Source organism: Panthera uncia, chromosome C2 (assembly GCF_023721935.1).
Source record: "Panthera uncia isolate 11264 chromosome C2, Puncia_PCG_1.0, whole genome shotgun sequence".
Taxonomy (NCBI): Eukaryota; Metazoa; Chordata; class Mammalia; order Carnivora; family Felidae; genus Panthera; species Panthera uncia.
Window position 1 is genome coordinate 111,562,557 of NC_064810.1, and position 13,566 is coordinate 111,576,122.

At 45.0% G+C, this 13,566-nt stretch overlaps 1 long non-coding RNA gene across 1 annotated transcript in view; it reads right to left on the reverse strand.

Annotated features, from left to right (window-relative positions):
* Positions 1–256: 256 nt before the first annotated feature.
* LOC125921963 (uncharacterized) overlaps positions 257–13,566 on the reverse strand; it is a 22,791-nt gene continuing 9,481 nt past the window's right edge. Inside the window, exons 2-4 of the long non-coding RNA XR_007457545.1 lie at positions 7,292–7,465; positions 2,124–2,225; positions 257–535 (exon numbers count right to left, since the gene is read on the reverse strand). This is a non-coding gene — a long non-coding RNA (uncharacterized LOC125921963). The remainder of the gene's footprint in view (positions 536–2,123; positions 2,226–7,291; positions 7,466–13,566) is intronic.

Genomic DNA, 13,566 nt, shown 5'->3' on the forward strand with positions numbered 1-13,566 from the left:
AGCAGTGATGTCTGTGGCCAGGTTAACTCTGAGGGCAGATGCATTGTGGAAGAGATGGCATCTTACAGGGGTTAGGTCTCTGAGTCCATCTCTGCAGGGCTGAAGCTACCTTGGGAATGCAACGTGTGTGATACTGATGGCCCCGGACATGCCCAACACTCATACATTCTTTCTGTGTAAGTGAATTTTCCTTAGAGGTGTTTCCCCCCCCCCCCCTTTTCTTAGTGATATATTATAGTCACTTGAAGGTCATGGTCTTGTTCAACTTTTTTCTCTGTTAGCTAGCAGAGGGCATTCAACTTTGGAAACCAACAAATGGTTGTTACATGCAAAAAAGAATAGCCTGTAGTAAAGCCCTCTTTTCTTATCTGATGTGCGTGGTGGATTTTGGCATTTCTCAGCTACCCACGACAATGCTGTATCCCAACTTCCCTTTTAGGGAATTCTCTCTCTCTCACAGCATGAGACTTTAGCAGTCTGTAAGTTCAAGCAGCCACTGTCCACTCTGGAAGCTGAAAGGGGAGGTCCCTGTCTCCTAGGGTAATAACAAATGTGTAAGGAGAGAATTCAGAATAGCATCTAAAACATGGAGTAACTGCTAAGTACTTGTCTTTCTTCTTCATCTTGATCTTGCTTTGCCTTCTGTTTTTGTTCCTATTATTCGATGACTATTCCTCTATGGCAGCCAGCAGTCCGAACTTGGCCACTCAGACTCTTTCCCCTAGTGTATTGAATGTTGTAGGATTGACACAGGACAGGAGGTAGGGTCTTATTTTTTAATTGTGAAATATTAACAACACTCCGGGAAGAGTGCATAAAACCATATGAAAGGTTTACAAGTAATTGAAAGCAAGTGTCATGTAGCACCACTGTCAGGATTATTTGCCTCCTGAAGCCTTCTATGTGCCCCTCACCAATTGAAACCCTCTTCCTCGCTCAGGGATGGCTCCATGGGTGTGGCAACCTGTGCAGCCACACAGGACTTCATGCTCAGAATCGTCCGGGGCTTCGTTTAATGCTCTGCAGTTGCCATCTTGAAACTCTATAATCTTTGAAGAAATGATTCTGCATTTTGCACTGGGCCCTATCCTATTTTTACTTCTAAATAGGCTAATCCTATTTTTACTTCTCGAGGTAACTATTATCCCAACTTTCGTGAAAATGATTTTCTTGCTTTGCTTTATAATTTCACCATCTACCTGAGCATCTGGAACTTTCATCCCAGTGGCATGCTCTGACACACTGCTCCTTCTGTAAAGGCTTGCCAGTCCCACGATTCCTGTTTCAAAGCCCCCATGTTTCCTTTCAGTATTCTCCCAATAATTTTACTTTGCTTAGATTTGCCGCTATTGATTTCTGTTGCTTGCAACCAAAGAAACACAACTGGTACTGTTTGTTACTAAAAGATGCTTGATGGAGAGAAAGTGTATAATAGGTTTTCTTTGTTCTGTTCCTTTCTGCACACACCCCAAAGTCCTATGAAGGTTCTACAGATTTGAGACTAAAAACCAGCTAACATTCAATCTGACACATTCTTATCTTCTAGCAGAAGAAATTAAAACTTGAAATTGTGAAAGCATTTACTTATATTTAGGAAAATATCATCTTCAGGACAGGGTATGAAGCCCAAAGTACCTGCCAAGGGCACTTTTTTTCTTTTTGGAAATATTACTTCAGGTTGCTAATGGGTCACCACTTTCTTGGAGACTACCCACCCCCCCCCCCCAACATGTGGCTGAGATAGGGCTCTAAATCTCTGGCAACATGTGTGTCCTATCCCCCTAACCTCAATGATTGGTGCAGGGATAGGCATGTGACCTAAAAGAACCAATAATAATTCTCTCTAGAAGTTTTCTGCTTGAACTATCAGGGAAGTTGATCTCTTATCTTTGGAGATCCTGGAAAGATATAGGTTTAGGATCGCCAAGTTGTGGAGATTGAGGTCAACACACAATAGGCGGTAAGCAGAAGCCATAAGCAGTAGAAGCTGTGAGGTACTCAGGGATTTGGTAGTTGGTTATGGCATAAAAGCAGAGGCAGAGAAATGCCAGCTACCAGACTGCTTTGAGCCTCTTGGGTTACTGTGGGGTCTAGAGGAACATTTAGTGCTCCATGAAGCTCACCTTTGTCTCCGTCAAGATGGTTTCCTCTGCTTCCTTACTTCCTGGCATGTCCTCAAGTCAACTTCCAACACCTGTCTCAGCCTCTACCATCAGAACTCGTGGCTGTAATGAAAAACAGTTACAAACCCTGGACTTGGTCATTTCACTTGAGACCCTTAAAAGAACCCTTCTGCAGACTCACAGGGCTTAACCAACCACTGTTCTTACGAACTAGGAAGCTTCTCTAGGCTCAGTCCCTGATGAGGGAAAACAGCTCAAAGTCAACAACATCAAAATGGTAACCTAATGAAGGGGAGCTGAGAGAACAGCCTACAACATTGGGATATTGACCTGATGAGTCCCGAGTTCTTTTTTCTTCATCTCCACGCTCTCTACTGTATTTCAGGCTATTAGAACACTTCATCTGGATCAAGGTTGCTCTCCCTGCTTGCAGTCTGATTCCCCTCAACTCCATAGAGCAACCAAAGCAGACATTATAAAGTAATATTAAAGCAGCTTCCCATTGCTCTCAGGATATGGCCCGAAATTCTTAGCATGATTTTGATACATTTTTCATCTTGGTCCTTGCTTACTTTTACTTCCCCAGCCTTGCTCCCACTTCCCCACCTCCACCCCATAGCTTACATTCTCTGTTCCAGAGCATCACCCTCTTCGCTGAACTCACTCTTTTGCCTTTCTCACCTTTTATGCAACTTTCCTCACTTCTTTAAAAGGTTTTAGCTTAATGACCCTTCCTCCAGGAGATTTTTCCCTGAGCCCCAAAGACTGGGGCATCGAATGCATCCATAGAGTTCTTCGTTTTAAATTAGGAGAACCCTTTAACTTGTCTGTCTCTTGTAAGTTCCTTGAGGGTGACTGGCTCATGTTTGGTGCACAAGTGCAGGTATGAGATCAGAAGAAACATGGAACGCTTCTCTCCTGCAGCTGGAGCCCAAGGCTGTGGAGAGGGTAAAAGGAGACCAGAGGGCTGTACTAGCTGCTGGGACAAAAGTTGGGCCAGGGGTCCCACCCACTGGTCTAATAAGATTACTAGGAACCATGAATTACTTGGTGAACTACCACCCCAATCAGTTTCATTTAAGGCAATCCGGCAAACCCAACCCATCTTCTTTTCTTGAGTATTTTAACTGGCAGAAACTAACAGCCCTTCCCAGCCAGTCAATACGGCCATGGCGGACAAATTGCCGATCTCATCATTTCTAATAAAAAACAAAGCCAAACAAACCAAAAAAGTAACAAAAATCACAAACTAGGATGCCTGATGAGCTGTACTAAAATCCTGGCTTGGGAGCCCATTAGTTGAAATTGGACTGGTGGCAGCAGGAAGTGGAAATTGTTAAACAGATTCCTTAAAATCTGTTAAAATAGGAGGAAAGATAAAGAAAACCAGAACTGTCACCTCTAGCCTGGCCAACATGGGAAGAGTTGATAAGTAGATGACAGTAGATTTTCAGCAGATAGGAATGTTGGTTTGTTTTCTTTCTCCTTTTAAAAGATTCCCTTTCTTTAGGAGACCCTGATATAAGCAAACAGACAGACACTGGAAGGTAACAGCTTGTTCAGAGAGCACCGAGCTGACAAAAAGATTCTGGGAAAGTCACCTGAATTCTTGGAGCCCCAGTTTCTTTATCTGTAAAATGGGATTAATGATGACAACCGAGCTTTCCTGCCTGCTGAGAGATGCCTCAGGAGAGAGTGTTTTAGAAACAGCTCTGCAAAAGCCAGAGGCCTCTGTAAATGCAAGGTGGCTTTAACCCTACCCATCATGGCCTACAGAAGAAACAAAGCCAAGGAAATGGGGTCAGTATGCATTAGATTTGGGGAAGTGTTTTTGAACAAAAGTGAGGAGATCAAACTTTATGATAGCCATAAGTAGGAGGGAAGCACAGAAATCACATTTGCTTTCAAATTAATTATTTTAAATAAATTCCCCTTATCAATTGTGGTCTATTGTTTTGGGGCATCCCAGACGGTTTTATGCAATGTCATGTTGTGTTTAATGCTCTTTGTTCATCAATTTATTTTTATTATTTTTTAATTAAAATTTTTTTAACGTTTATTCATTTTTGGGAGAGAGAGAGTCAGAGCACGAGTGGGGTAGGGCCAGAGAGAGAGGGAGACACAATCCGAAGCAGGCTCCAGGCTCTGAGCAGTCAGCACAGAGCCTGATGTAGGGCTGGAACCCACGCACTGTGAGATCATAGCCTGAGCCGAAATCAGACAGCCAACCGACTGATACACCCAGGAGCCCCGTTTTTGTTCATCAACTTAAATCAGTTGGCAAAATAGTTGTAGGAATGGAGGTTCCCCTCTCTCTTCAGACAGAGAGGGGACACCAAAGGAATGTTCAAGAATGTATTTCTATCTGGGTCTAAAGTAAAGGTGGACATTGGTAGCAGTCAAAACCCGACTCAGGATAACCACAGGACACGCACATAGCTACATCCTCTTACCAAAGCAGACATCGGCAATCAACCACAGCACCTTTTCCCTCCTTAAGCCTGGAGATGGCCTCAGAACCCTTCCTAACTCAATGGTAACTTGATCAGGTCAGGGTAAAATCCATTTGTCATGCCTGGTCTAGAGCCGAAGCGTGACTCTTCATAATCAAAGTGTTAAGCAGGTATTAGGTTATGCCTTAATTCCCCGTGGAGGAAATTAAACCAGCAGCTTATGAGTTTGTGACTTATTCTTTCATTTTCAGAACACTTATTGGTTGTGCTTAATTCTAGGCGAAGCAAACAAGTTAGCAGAGTTAAAACGAAATGCCTGGGTTGTAATTCCATAGACGTTCCTCTCTCTTCATGCAGCTATCCAGGATATTTGATCCTTCTGATGCCATTAGCTGTTGGCTTCAAACAACTGCGAAGAAGAGGAGGAAACCTGACACTTTAGTTGGATGATGTTTATACAGATGCAGCTTCTTCCTCAGCATATTTGGTTAGGAAGAGCTCAATGAGCTCGAGGCTGAATCTCAGGAATGTGTAAATAAAGTGACATTGACACAGACCTTTAGGAACATTTACAAGCCCCATTCTAACCCCACTTAGAGCAGAGGTTCTTAATCTTTATTGGGCATGGACCACTTTGGCAGTCTGGTGAAGTTAATGGAGAGCCCTCTCAGAATATGGTCTTTAAATAAAACAGTAAAAGAAAACACATGGGTCATACAGGAATCTGGTTGTATTGAAATCGTTATTGGAATATTTTTTAAAATCGGTGATATAATAACGTATGTGCTTTTTAGAAAATTTTCTTAATGTTCATTTTTGAGAGACAGCAAGAGCGAGCACGGACAGGGTAGGGGCAGAGCGAGAGGGAGACAGAATCCCAAGCAGGCTCTGTGCCATCAGCACAGAGCCCAATGCGGGGCTCGAACCCACAAATCGGGAGATCATGACCTGAGCCGAAACCAAGAGTTGGACACTTAACCGATTGAGCCACCCGGGTGCCCCATATATGCTTCTTTATTAAGCAGTAAAGATGTATGGGACAATTGTCATGTTCTATAAAATTATCTGTAATTTAATTTTTTTTTAATGTTTATTTTTGAGACAGAGAGACAGAGCATGAATGGGGGAGAGAGGGAGACACAGAAGGTGAAGCAGGCTCCAGGCTCTGAGCTGTCAGCAGAGCCCGACGCGGCTCGAACTCACGGACCAGGAGGTCATGACCTGAGCCGAAGTCGGAAGCTCAACCGACTGAGCCAGCCAGGCGCCCTAAAATTATCTGCAATTTCTATTGGTGGCTAAGTCACAGGTACCGACCGCTAACACTGCTGTGGTTTGTGAGCACATATAAAAAGAGTTACGGAGTTTCAGAAAGAGGTTAGTAAAAATGAAGACGGATTTTTGTGCCCTGCATCCAACTAATTGAAGAGCCCTCTGCAATTATGTCCTCGGATCCCAGTTACAAACCTCCGACTTCAACAACTTTGGACTTGGGGATCTCCAGGCTTAGGAGGGGCAACATTCTTACGCCTAGTGCTTCATTTAGAGAACACTTTATGCAAAAGAAAACAGTTCTACAGATTGCTTTGCTCTGGTGTGTGACTGCCAGGCTCTCTGCCGCCAGTAGAGAATCTCTTCTACTTTCAGAGTGTTTCCCTCGAGGGTCACACACAGCTTAAACACATTCTCTGGCATAGAAACTGTGTGGATGTGCGGAAATGGGGGCTTAAGCAGGTTAAGTGACCTGACCTACCGAACTAAACAATGGCAAAGCCATCATAGCCTGCAGCCTCCGGTTTCTAGAGTCAGGAGGAAGTTCTGTTACTGACGGCCATTTTCTATCCCTGGCAAATTGAGGGTTAAGAAGGCCAGAGGCTCTTTCTAGATCTGACCTGAACCAGAGGTCCAGGAAAAGAATCTCACAGATAATCAGGGACTCCTCACAGTCTGGTTGGGTTTATTTGACACAGCACCTACCCTTGAAATTTTCTACAGGCTTCTGCAGGGAGATTTCAAAGAGGTAAATGACCCCCTATGCCCACCAGGTGTTGGTGGAAGTATTCTAACAGTATATTATTGAAGCATTGTCAGTGGTAGATACTTGTGTTTTGTGGTTGGTTTTATACTAGGTCAAATGAAATCATGGGGTATATGGGTAGGGGTGGGAACTGGGTAAGAGGAGACATTAAAAAAAAATTTTTTTTAAGGTTTATTTTTGAGAGAGAGAGGGACAGAATGTGAGAAGGGGAGTGGCAGAGAGAAAAGAGGGAGAGACACAGAATTCGAAGCAGGCTCCAGGCTCTGAGCTGACAGCACTGAGCCCAAAGCGGGGCTCAAACCCACGAATCATGAGATCGTGACCTTAGCCAAAGTCAGACGCTTAACAAACTGAGCCATCCAGGTGCTTTTTTTTTTTCTTCTTTTTAAGAGGAGACATTTAAGAAAATATTATCCTTGGGTCCAGTAGCCTCTGACACATTATAATTTACATTCATGTTAGAATTTAGGTTATATTCTTTAGGTCAGCATTAAAGTTGATTAATGATTTATTTTCATTGCAATTTCACTTTTTTATTTACTCATAGGTAATCACAAAAAGTCTCCCTAGAGTGACTTAATACTAGGAAAATAACTCCTGAGAGTAAATCAAATAAACCCTCTCCCTTCAGCAATAAGGATGCTTGCAAACAAGTCCAGTACTCCTAGGACACTGCTTACTCAGATTCTTGGTGTTGGCATTATTCATGATGGCACTTGCAGAGGTGAGCTTCTGGGGCATCTCAGTTTCTCCTGGATTTAGGTGATGTTGGGGAGTGATGGGAAGGAGTAAAGACCACTTTCTGGGACTTCTTGGAAGAACTTGGGCTTTTGATTCAGTTGCTTTTTCTCCCACTGGCAAGAAAAAGTTACCCAATACATGCTCATGTAAAAAAATATAAATAATACAGAAGTGAATTAAATAAAAAGTTAAAGTCCCTTTTCTTTTGCCATCTTCCAACCCCACTCCCCTCCCCAGAAGTTGAGTATCTTTCTATGAACCTTTTTCTATATATAGGTAAGTACACAGAAAATACATAAATGCAAATAAAACACATAGCTCTTTACATAAATGGGAACCTGTTAGAATTATGCATATTTTTATGTTCCTTTTTTATTAACAGCGTTTCTTAGATCTCTGTGTTTGCACACAGAGAGCTATCTTATTCTTTTAGGTTTTTTTTTTTTTTTTTTTTTTAAATTTTTTTTTCCAACGTTTTTTATTTTATTTTTGGGACAGAGAGAGACAGAGCATGAACGGGGGGAGGGGCAGAGAGAGAGGGAGACACAGAATCGGAAACAGGCTCCAGGCTCCGAGCCATCAGCCCAGAGCCTGATGCGGGGCTCGAACTCACGGACCGCGAGATCGTGACCTGGCTGAAGTCGGACGCTTAACCGACTGCGCCACCCAGGCGCCCCTCTTTTAGGTTTTTTAACATTTGTATTCATTTTTGAGAGAGAGAGAAAGACACAGCATGAATGGGGGACGGGCAGAGAGAGAGGGAGACACAGAATCTGAAGCAGGCTCCAGGCTCTGAGCTGTCAGCACAGAGCCCAACACAGGGCTCGAATCCATGAACCATGAGGTCATGACATGAGTCAAAGTCAGACACTTAAGTGACTGAGTCACCCAGGCGCCCTTAGATCTTATTCTTTTTAATGACTACATGCGGTCCATAAGGTAGCTGGGTATACTGTATTTGTGTAACTAGTTTTCCATGCCTGGACATTCATGTTGTTTGCAGGTTGCGTTTTTGTTGGTTTAGTTGCTATTAGAAACTGTATTCCAATATTATTCTACCTCTTTTAAGCTGCTAAAAACCCTCCTTCAGTGTGCCTTGCCCTCTGCAGGAATCAGGGCTGAGTGAGAAGAATAGAGAAGTCAGAGGATGCAATCAATCCCTTTTCTTCCCGCTTGCTGATCCTGATCGCTTCCTTTCCCCTTTCCATCTCCCACCTGAGTTTGGTCCAATGCACAAAAGGAGAGCTCCCCCTGCTGGGAATGCCCTTCGCTTCCTCCCTCTCACCTGGGTAACTCCTTTCATCCTGCAAGCCCGGCCTCGAATTTTATCTTCCAAGGCCAGGCCCCACCGCTCTGGTAAGTGGGCCCCTCTTCCCTGCTCTCTTGGCTCCTGCTCCATCCCAGATCATTTTAAAATCGCCTGCCTGTACACCCGGCCCCTGAGGGGAGGGAAGGAACTCACTGTGGTCACCGTGTGTCCTCAGCTTCTAGTAGCATAATTAGCATGTTGCCCAGTGACAATACAGGTGACCTGAACTGCGGGGCCTTCAGGTGAGCAGCTCCTGACATAATGTATGCTTGGTCTAGTTACCTTTAAATGTGTGTTGAAGCCGACATTAGATTATGAATCATCTGGATAGCATCTGAGATGGAACCAGGTGTCCAGATGAAGAATAACATTGCAAAAAGGTTATAATAACACACACGGTTGCCAGCATCGGTCAGTCCCCTCTGTGGCCTTCCTCACTCTCATGACATCCATGGGGATCATTCTGATCTCGGCAGTAGGCTCCAACAGACTCAAGAAGAGCAGTACCTGTTCTGCAGGTTCTATTTTAAATTTTTATTAGCATTTTCACCCATGCCCTGCCTGCTATCTCTCAGGCACGTTGCTCCCCCACAACCGGTTCAGTTATTCCCTTCCCAGCAGCAGCCCTGCCCATCCTCATGCCTCTGTCAGGGCTGCTGGGATGTGAAGGGCTTCCCGCTCCCAACTCTGTGACACAGAGACGGCCGGCAGGCAAACAGCTGGGGCCCGAAGGGGACTGCATTTCTGTAGCCTGCTTGACCTGGGAAAGCAGAGCAGGAGAGGAGGGAAGGCAGAGAGCACAGAAGGGCTGGAGAAAGAGGCAACCTGAAGCAGCTGTTGAGGCTGAAGACCCCAGGGTTGAGGCTGACATTTTGAATCCTGAAACTCCAGACTATAAGGTATCCTGGGGATCAGCTGGTAAGTATTGGAGCCAACGCACAGCTTGGGTACAGGCAGGGAGGACACCGTCCTACGTAAAGCACAATGCATTCCAACTCCACCCCTTCCACCAGACTGTTGCTTCCTAATTCAACCTGCATAGAAATTCTGGGGTGACTTGGGAGTAGGCCACAATTTCCCACTCTGGCTTACACAGCTGGCCAGGAGGAAACTCTTATCTATACAGTGGCCCCAACAGTGAGGGAGGAGGGAGAGGAGGGTGGAGGAGGAGGAGGAAGAGAGGAGACGGTGGAAGAAATGGTGTGGACTGGGGCCTCCTCCTAGCCTTCATTCTGCAGAGACTCAAACTGACACCTAGAAAGGTGAACACCCACCCAAGTCACTCGGATGCTAAACCCGTGATAAACCTCCACACTAGTCTCTGCTCTTTTCCACGTCCCACGTTTCTGAGAAGGTAGAACAAGCATCAGCCACACTTCTGGGATAATCTAGGTCTCGGGGAGGGGTGTAGTATGGCTAAAATGCCTCTTCCACCAGCCTTGCAATTCCTCGTATACAGTAGTTTTACTCTCTGATCTTGTGTTTGGTTCTTTTACAAATGCAGACACCCTGGGGAGAAGCAACACAATCTCATCAGGAATCATTTCATTAAATCTTTTCTGTACAGGGGCACCTGGGTGGCTCAGTCGGTTAAGTGTCCAACTTCGGCTCAAGTCACGATCCTGCGGTCTGCAGGTTTGAGCTCTGCATTGAACTCTGTGCTGACAGCTCAGAGCCTGGAGCCTGCTTCGGATTCTATGTCTCCCTCTCTCCCTCTGTACCTCCCCTGCTCTCTCTCTGTAAAAAATAAGAAACATTAAAAAATTATAAAAAAAATCTTTTCTGTAAAGCAGATTTGAGCAAAGCTAAGGTGTAGACTAATAAAGGCCTGGGGAAGCTATGTGTGTGTGTGTTAAGGTTTCCAACACTCTGAGGGAATACAGATGCCCAAAGGAAAGAGGTTTCAAGGTTTACTTCTTGCCTAGAGACTATCTGACTCTTCCCCTGAGAGTGTGTGCATGGTCACTCTGGCCACAAAGTACAATATGGAGTCACCATAGTTCACATCCTGGGCTAGCTCTCCTACAACTAGAACCTCCCACTGACCCACAGACTTCTTGGCAGCGCACAGGAAGGTGAGTCTATGCTGATCAGCTGATTCGTTCTTTAAAGTGGAAGACAGCCAGGGAGATGCGTCAGCCACGGTCTTTGGCAGCAGAAGGTGGGAGAGCCGCCCTTTCCAGCAAGGTGCATCCTGGGCCAAGAGCTCATGTCCAGGCTCCTGAAGTCATGTGCTTGTTCCCATGAAGTAAGGAGCCCCCTTTCCTTCCTCATAGGTGGACTTACAAGGTCATTGCTTTGCTCCACAGGGGTCTCTCTAAACCCTGGCAAGTGCTCACATTCTGGTGGCTCTACCTTTAATAGTTATTTTAGGTTGCTTCTAGCTTTGTCAAGTCTCCACACATCTCCTTAGAGAAGTCCAGAATGGAAAATAAACATGGTGCTATGATAGCTGAGCATGTCGGGAAGACTGTTTAGAGTCTAGCCCCCTCATTTTCTTCGTGTCCCTTGTGAGGATGAATAAAAGAAAGTAATGTATCCAAAGCTCTCTGAGCTCCTTGGGGAGAGGGATTACGAATGCCCAGATTCCGTGGTTATACAGGGCATTTAATAATACACTAACAGCTAGACTTTCCCCTCCTTGGCAGAATTTGATTACATGAATCTCCCAAAGGTCTCCTCTGAAATAGAATTTTCTAAAAGTCAACAAAAGTGGAAAACATTACAGTCTTCCAATAATGACTGACCCCAGGCGAGGTTCTGCTAAATCTGGGGGAGGGGCTGCATTTCCTATGGGACTCACAGAATTCTTCCTCTCTGGAAAGTCTCAAAGACTGGAGCGGTAATGGGAAACACAAGAGCGAGTTTGACTACTGAGACTTAATAAGGCCTGACATTTCTATGCCTAATCCTCATATATATTCCATTATGGTGATTTTCAAGACAGACACTAAAATGAGTCCCTCTTATGTACATGGCAGGGGGCGTAGGGGTGGTGCAAGGCAAGGGGTGAGGGAGGAGAAACTATAATCGTAAAAATAAGAAAAATCACAATTAATCCCAACCAAATTTCTGGAGAGACCAGCACTGACTTCTATTTCTCAGAACACTGCCCCTTTAACTTATCTGCCAGGTTTCAGTGAAATCCTAAACTATGTTCTCATACACTTACAATACGAAATCCAACGTAAAACCAAATGTTTTAGCAGTAGAGACGCAAAATGACATTGTGGAAAGCTGGGAGAAAGAAGGTTTGGTAAGTCGACTCTTTAAAATATCAGAGCCTGCCTGGGCCTGGACAAGGGAGGAATTTGGACCCCAGCTGCCCAGCTTCTCCCTGTGGCTGCTCAGACATCCTTTGGTGGTTCTGGTGGCAAAACAAACAAAACAAAACAAAACAAAACAAAAAACCCAAACACGAAACAAAACAAAAAACAAAAACCAACATATAACTTGCTGCACAAAAACTGAGCCGCTCCCAATTGTAACCGTTAGAACGTGCAGAAAATCGCGACTATATTCACGCTGGCCCCATCAATGGAAGATTACATGTCTCATGTAAAGCTGCAGTACCGTCCACCCTCAAACAGGAGTAATTTTGTGCTATTTTTGGATGGTGTGGTTCTTTAAAACAAAGTGATAAATTAAAGTGGCCTCAGTAATGCAGCAAAAATGTTCAGCTGTTTTAAGGCAAATGGAAAATGTGGTCTTCGTGTACAAAGGAGGAGTCAGCAGATGGAAAGGTTTGGAGTCGGCTCTCAACTGAGTTCAAAAGAATTTCAGCCAGTCAGTCTGGTATTGAACTTTGGAAACTATGCTGTGCCCCAAATTGTGCCTGGGCATGAGGAGTTATTAAGGAGAATTGTTTTTTTCTTCTGGAATTTCCAATTAATAGAGAATTCCTTGAGGGCAGGCACAATGCCTGTTTTTTCATGATAGGACCCTGACTTGCCTAGCCATGTTAATGGTCCACCTTCTCCGGCTCTCCCAGACCACTCAAATGGCTCAGTTTCGGTCACTGGCAGCATCCGTCACCTCTTCCAATGTTCTCCAAATCCAGGCCCCGCTTCTCCGCATTTCTCTTAGCTAAATCCTACATCCCACGCATCCTTCAAGGTCCAAAGTAAACCCTCGATTGTTTCTTAAAGTTTTCAGCCTGTGCTGGCCCCTCCTTTTTTCCTCTCCTATTGCACTTAGGGTTGGATCCCAGGGAGGAGTTTGGCTGAGCAGCAGGGAGAAGGGGAACATCCAGAAATAGCAAGGGCAAAGGCAGAGTGGGTACACCCCAGTGATGCTGAGGACGGGGGAGAAGGGGAGAGGATGAGGGGAGCAGGAAGGCGGTCTTAGAAGATGAATCCAAGTTAAAGTCTAGGTCACTCCGTACCTGAGTGGGTCATTTGGGGGCAAAGGAGGTCATGTGCTGGAAAGCTGCGTTCCTCTACTTGCAGAGACCTCCCTGGGGTGAGTGCCCATAGTATCCGTAAGTCAAATAAGTGAATTTATGCTAAACCCATCAAACCTAAATCAAAGCGGTGCATTGGCATGAGGAGGGGACGAAGTAAAGGGAGTTTCAGGAAGTCTTTCTGAATTAGGGTCTCCCCCACAATCCCCTCCGGGACACCAAGTTCTTTTGTTGCTGTTGCTGTTGTGCTGTATCAGTTGGAGCCTGGAGAGGTACATGTATGCATGGGTGTCTGGCTCCCTCCCTAGGCTGTATGCTCCCTGGACAGGGATGTGGTTATTTCACTCACTGTCGTATCCCCAGGGCCAAGCCCAACACCTCAATACGTATGTGTGAGATAAATGAAGGAGTTCACCCTCGATGAGCTGGTAGCATTTAAAGAGCACTTTAGAAAGAGTGTTCTGGCAATGGTGTGCTGTGCAGGGGGAGAGAGGGAGAGGGGA